Here is a 6,000-nt window from a genome sequence, read left to right as displayed (position 1 = left end):
ACTGAAGCATTATCAGAAAATCTCTAAAGAGAAAAACCATGTCCTGTCCCAGTCTGCGCTTTCAACAACAGGTCTACAGTTGATGCAACAACCGCAACTGATCTCAAAGGCCCAGCATCCAGACGAGGCTGTTTTCTGATTTAATTTACCTGGGCTGGGACTGTAGGCTTTTTTCAGTATAACACAGATCCAGTTTTGTTTCATGCAAAGTTTTCTTTTCACTCACTCCCTCACTCCCTCAATCACTCACTCACTCCCTCACTCCCTCACTCCTTCACTCACTGATTCACTGATCCCCTCACTCACTCCCTCCCTCCCTCCCTCCCTCCCTCCCTCCCTCCCTCACTTCGTAGCTCCTTCACTCACTCCCTCCCTCACTTTGTAACTCCTTCACTCACTCCCTCCCTCCCTCACTTCGTAACTCCTTCACTCCCTCACTCCCTCCCTCTCTCCCTCCCTTCGTAACTCCTTCACTCCCTCACTCCCTCCCTCTCTCCCTCCCTTCGTAACTCCTTCACTCACTCCCTCCCTCCCTCCCTTCGTAACTCCCTCCCTCCCTCCCTTCGTAACTCCTTCACTCACTCCCTCCCTCCCTCCCTTCGTATCTCCCTTACTCCCTCCCTCCCTTCGTAACTCCTTCACTCACTCCCTCCCTCCCTCCCTTCGTATCTCCCTTACTCCCTCCCTCACTTCGTAACTCCTTCACTCACTCCCTCCCTCCCTCCCTTCGTAACTCCCTCCCTCCCTCCCTCCCTTCGTAACTCCTTCACTCCCTCCCTCCCTCCCTTCGTAACTCCCTCCCTCCCTCCCTCCCTTCGTAACTCCTTCACTCCCTCCCTCCCTCCCTCCCTCCCTCCCTCCCTCACTCCCTCCCTCCCTCCCTTCGTAACTCCTTCACTCCCTCCCTCCCTTCCTCCCTTCGTAACTCCTTCACTCCCTCCCTCCCTTCATAACTCCCTCACTCCCTCCCTCCCTCCCTCCCTCACTTCGTAACTCCTTCACTCCCTCCCTCACTCCCTCCCTCCCTTCGTAACTCCCTCACTCCCTCCCTCCCTTCGTAACTCCTTCACTCACTCCCTCCCTCCCTCCCTTCGTATCTCCCTTACTCCCTCCCTCCCTTCGTAACTCCTTCACTCACTCCCTCGCTCCCTCACTTCATAACTCCTTCACTCCCTCCCTCCCTCCCTTCGTAACTCCTTCACTCACTCCCTCCCTCCCTCCCTTCGTAACTCCCTCCCTCCCTCCCTTCGTAACTCCTTCACTCCCTCCCTCCCTCCCTCCCTCCCTCACTCCCTCCCTCACTCCCTCCCTTCGTAACTCCTTCACTCCCTCCCTCCCTCCCTCCCTTCGTAACTCCTTCACTCCCTCCCTCCCTTCATAACTCCCTCACTCCCTCCCTCCCTCCCTCCCTCACTTCGTAACTCCTTCACTCCCTCCCTCACTCCCTCCCTCCCTTCGTAACTCCCTCACTCCCTCCCTCCCTTCGTAACTCCTTCACTCCCTCCCTCCCTCCCTCCCTCCCTCCCTTTGTAACTCCTTCACTCCCTCCCTCCCTCCCTCACTCCCTCCCTCCCTCCCTCCCTCCCTCCCTCACTTCGTAACTCCTTCACTCTCTCCTCCCTCCCTCCCTCACTTCGTAACTCCCTCCCTCCCTCCCTCCCTCACTTCGTAACTCCCTCACTCCCTCCCTCCCTCCCTCACTTCGTAACTCCTTCACTCCCTCCTCACTCCCTCCCTCCCTTCGTAACTCCCTCACTCCCTCCCTCCCTCACTTCGTAACTCCTTCACTCCCTCCTCACTCCCTCCCTCCCTTCGTATCTCCCTCACTCCCTCCCTCACTTCGTAACTCCCTCACTCCCTCCCTCACTTCGTAACTCCCTCACTCCCTCCCTCACTTCGTAACTCCCTCACTCCCTCCCTCACTTCGTAACTCCCTCACTCCCTCCCTCCCTTCGTAACTCCCTCACTCCCTCCCTCCCTTCGTAACTCCCTCACTCCCTCCCTCCCTCCCTCCCTCCCTCCCTCCCTCACTTCGTAACTCCTTCACTCCCTCCTCACTCCCTCCCTCCCTTCGTATCTCCCTCACTCCCTCCCTCACTTCGTAACTCCCTCACTCCCTCCCTCCCTCCCTCCCTTTTCTTTCCTTCCCTCCGCTGCTCTTTCCCATCTCCCTTTCAAAGAGGCTCTGCTCCTCCCTGTGTCCTGTCTACCTAATCCTTAATCCTGCACTGATCTGTCAGATGGATCGGCTTTGATCATGTGCTGGTTACTGGTGTTGGCGCACCTGGATCCATCCGCACCCAGGAACTCTCAGTGCATTTCCACCATGACTGTGTTAGCCAAAACATCAGCTTAACAGCACATCAGCCCCAATTCTCCCTGCGAGGCGGAACGGACAGTGTTAAAGACATTGACTTTTGCACTAAGTGTAAGTTCTAATACTGCTTTATGTTTAATAATCTAATATTCTTCTTCTTGTGTTGTTACAGTATAAAACACACACACACACACACACACACACACACACACACACACACACACACACACACACACACACACACACACATACATACATACGTACATACATACATATCTATACACACTCACACATTGTTTTGCATCGGACTAGTGCCGAAGTCAAACCTCACACAAATAAACTATGCACTCCTGTTGCAGTCTTGCACATTATCCTACTTGCTGCTAGAGTACTGTACTAAACCAGCGCTGTACTCTGAACTGTTCTGGCTGCTACCAGTGACTGCTATGTTCAGGGTATCTGATTCATGTCACTGAATCCTATGCACAACTCGCTTTACATATGCCCAGGACTGTGTACTGGACTAAATAATTGCACTGTCTACTCATTTTGTATTTGTCCTGTCCTGTATTTATTATTGTCTACCTAATGTTTATGACATTTTGCACTATATTGGACTGTTTGTACTTGTGTAGCATGTTGTCTGTTGTACTGTTGTTTTGTGTTGCACCATGGTCCTGGAGGAACATTGTCTCATTTTTGTTGTGTACTTGTATATAGCTGAAATGACAATAAAACCTCTTTGAACTTGAACTTGAACTTGAACAACGTCAAGTCAAGTCAAATTATATAGCGTTTTTATAACAGTTGTTCTCACAAAGCAGCTTTACAAATGTCCGAGTCCAAGCCCCCAGTGAGCAAGCCAAGACAGTGGCAAGGAAAAACGCCTTAAAGCATGAGGAAGAAACCTTGAGAGAAACCAACACTCAAAGACTTAGTGTATTTGTTTGTAATGGAAACGTAGTGTTTCTTATTATTAATTAATAATATATGTTTAATAGTTATTACCATATTTAAACTGTGCTCCATTCATTTGCTTTGCCCAAAACACATACGGTTGTGTTTGTGCTGAATATACATGGGTTGTTTTCTACATGTTGCTCGCACTGGAAAATGAATTCAGGAACACTTCACAAGTCAGAACCTTTATGGCCTGCTGAGTAGCAGTTTATCTTGGGATAAGATCTTAATCAGCTGCTATACTAGTTAGTAGAGGAAACTGCACTCAGGTGGTGTAGCTCGAGGCTGTGTGACCTAGCCAGAGTTCCTGTGCTCTTCTACTGAATAACGAACAACAGTTAATAGTTAATAGTTCATTTATATTAATAAACATTACTAGCAGTGACTGGGTACTACGAAAATAATGCACTTATTGTCAGAGATAAAAAGGGTATTCCTATAGGCTGTAATATTAACGTTTTTTATTTGACAGTTTTGCGGGTTTTGATCATTAAAAATGAAAATTTTATTACTGTATCAGTGTCATATAATTTGGATTTGCCACAATTCTTGTAATATTTACATGAATCATGTTTGTATACCAGGGCTCCTTGTGCTCTGTGTGTGTGGTGTGGAATGGTTCACCCAGGGGAAGTACATTTTCCATTTCCTGTGTAGTGCTGTGACTAAACCCTTATTGGCAAGTTGAGCGCTTCATCCAGTGCCTACAGGAACCCTGCACCCAGGAGAGGTCATGCCAGCCTGTGCCACACAGACGGCCCCTGGAGCCAGGAACTATGGCAAAGCTTGTTATGCGTCCAAAGGTTGTCTGTGTGATATGAACAATACCAGACCTGGGTCCCTCTGGGTTCTAGATCTTCTGACATTTCATTTTCAACCCTAAAGCTTAAACTGGGGCAAGATCATCTTTCAGACAGCACCAAAAGCTCTGCTGGGGATGGAGTCACACTCATCGAAACCAGAACGCTCTTTGCATGCGGGGCAAACAGGCAGCGAGCAGCTGAGATTGTGTTGTCCTCCGCATTTTCCCTGATGGGCCAAATCTGATCTCTGCCGAGTCCGGAGGACAGACCTCTGCGCCAAGCAGATGATTTAAACCTTCAAGAAGCACGGACATGCTCACAAAAGGAGGAATTTCAACGGGTCGCCAGGACATCAGCACATGGAAAAAATATTCTGCGCAAAGACACAAATACACACACACACGTACACTTTGTTATGATCTTAACAGAGAACGCAACTCTTAAGATGGTGCTGATAATGAGGTGCTCTGAATCAAGTGCTCACGGAGGTTACGATCACAGGATGTGCTGCATCTGATAAAGGCTGTTAAGGTCTTCTCTTCCTGCCAGCTTTCCACCAGACACCCCGTGTCCTTCAGAAGTCTGTCCTGCAGGCCTAACAGTCTCCTTTAAGGGCTGGGGCTCAGAATCACAGCTCTGGTCAAACATACATGCTTTCCCCATAAAGGCTCCACTTACCCATCGCTGGTTTGGATGAATAAGCGGACCAGGCAGGGCACTGTCCCCGTTTTCCTGCACTGCCCTTTTTCTCTTCTGCGCTCTGTTCTCTCTTCTAAATTTTTCACAGTAAAGGGGAAAGCGCATCTCTGTCCCAGTCTCATCTGTCAGGCAGCGAACATTTATGCTCTCCTCTTTAGCAGCCTGGTCTTTCTGTGTCGGCCCTTTTCTGTAGCTGTAGCTTGTTCACTGAGCCTGTGCTTGGTTAAGAGCTGTCACTGTTTTGGATCTCTGACAGTAAGGAGCTGCTCTGAAAATTCATGCCGTCTGTTGAGTAAATTAGAGTGTTCCTAGTATCAAAATGTTTCAAATAGTTCTTTTTATTTTTCTATACAATATGCTTTACTTTTAGATTTGGTGCTGGTGAGAGGCTATTCAGTGTTAGTAGTAGTTACAGGGTTAATGAGCCTCAGAACCAGCTGACTAAGAAGATTCTTGTTGGGGATCAATTCTTGGGTCTGTAGTACCTTTAAATGCAGTGTCTCTCTGGCACTGGTCTTTAAATGCAGTGTTTCAATACGATTGGTCTTTAAATGGAGTGTCTCTCTGGGAGTGGTCTTTAAATGCAGTGTTTCCCTAGGATTGGTCTTTAAATGGATTGTTTCCCTGGACTGGTATTTAAATGCAGTGTCTCTCTGGGACTGTGACTGGTCTTTAAATGGAGTGTTTCTCTGGGACTCGTCTTTAAATGCAGTGTCTCTCTGGGACTGGTCTTTAAATGGAGTGTTCCCCTGGACTGGTCTTTAAATGCATCCAGAAAGATAGGGATCTTTTTGTACGTTGATTGGTAGTGGAACGCTACCTACTTCTGCCCAGCATGCATTGTTGGGCATTTCCTTTGGGTTTTTAGAATTATTCATCAACATTCTGCATGTAGGGTGTCTAATGGATGCTTATCCCATGTAGTGTAGCTGTGATGACTGAGTGGACCCCATACCTCACTTCCACCCAGCGCAATGGGCTGTATTACACTATCAAATCATATGGACCAAACTGAAATTGGAATATCGGGGCTGTAGTATTTCCTTTTTATTGCATATAGCCCTGTGAGCTCTTTGCTTAAGTGTGCACTGTCTTGATGCGACTCCCTGATGCAGTAATCAGGCTGAGGTAACTGTACTGCATCGTGTGTTCTAAGGCTGTGTTGTCTAGAGTGTCACTCTGTCACTCTTCTCTCTCTTTCTCTCTCTCTCTCTCTCTCTC

The sequence above is a fragment of the Electrophorus electricus genome, chromosome 19 (genome assembly GCF_041902795.1).
Source record: "Electrophorus electricus isolate QZ-2024a chromosome 19, ASM4190279v1, whole genome shotgun sequence".
NCBI classification, from domain to species: domain Eukaryota; kingdom Metazoa; phylum Chordata; class Actinopteri; order Gymnotiformes; family Gymnotidae; genus Electrophorus; species Electrophorus electricus.
Note: the sequence above shows the minus strand (reverse complement) of the source record.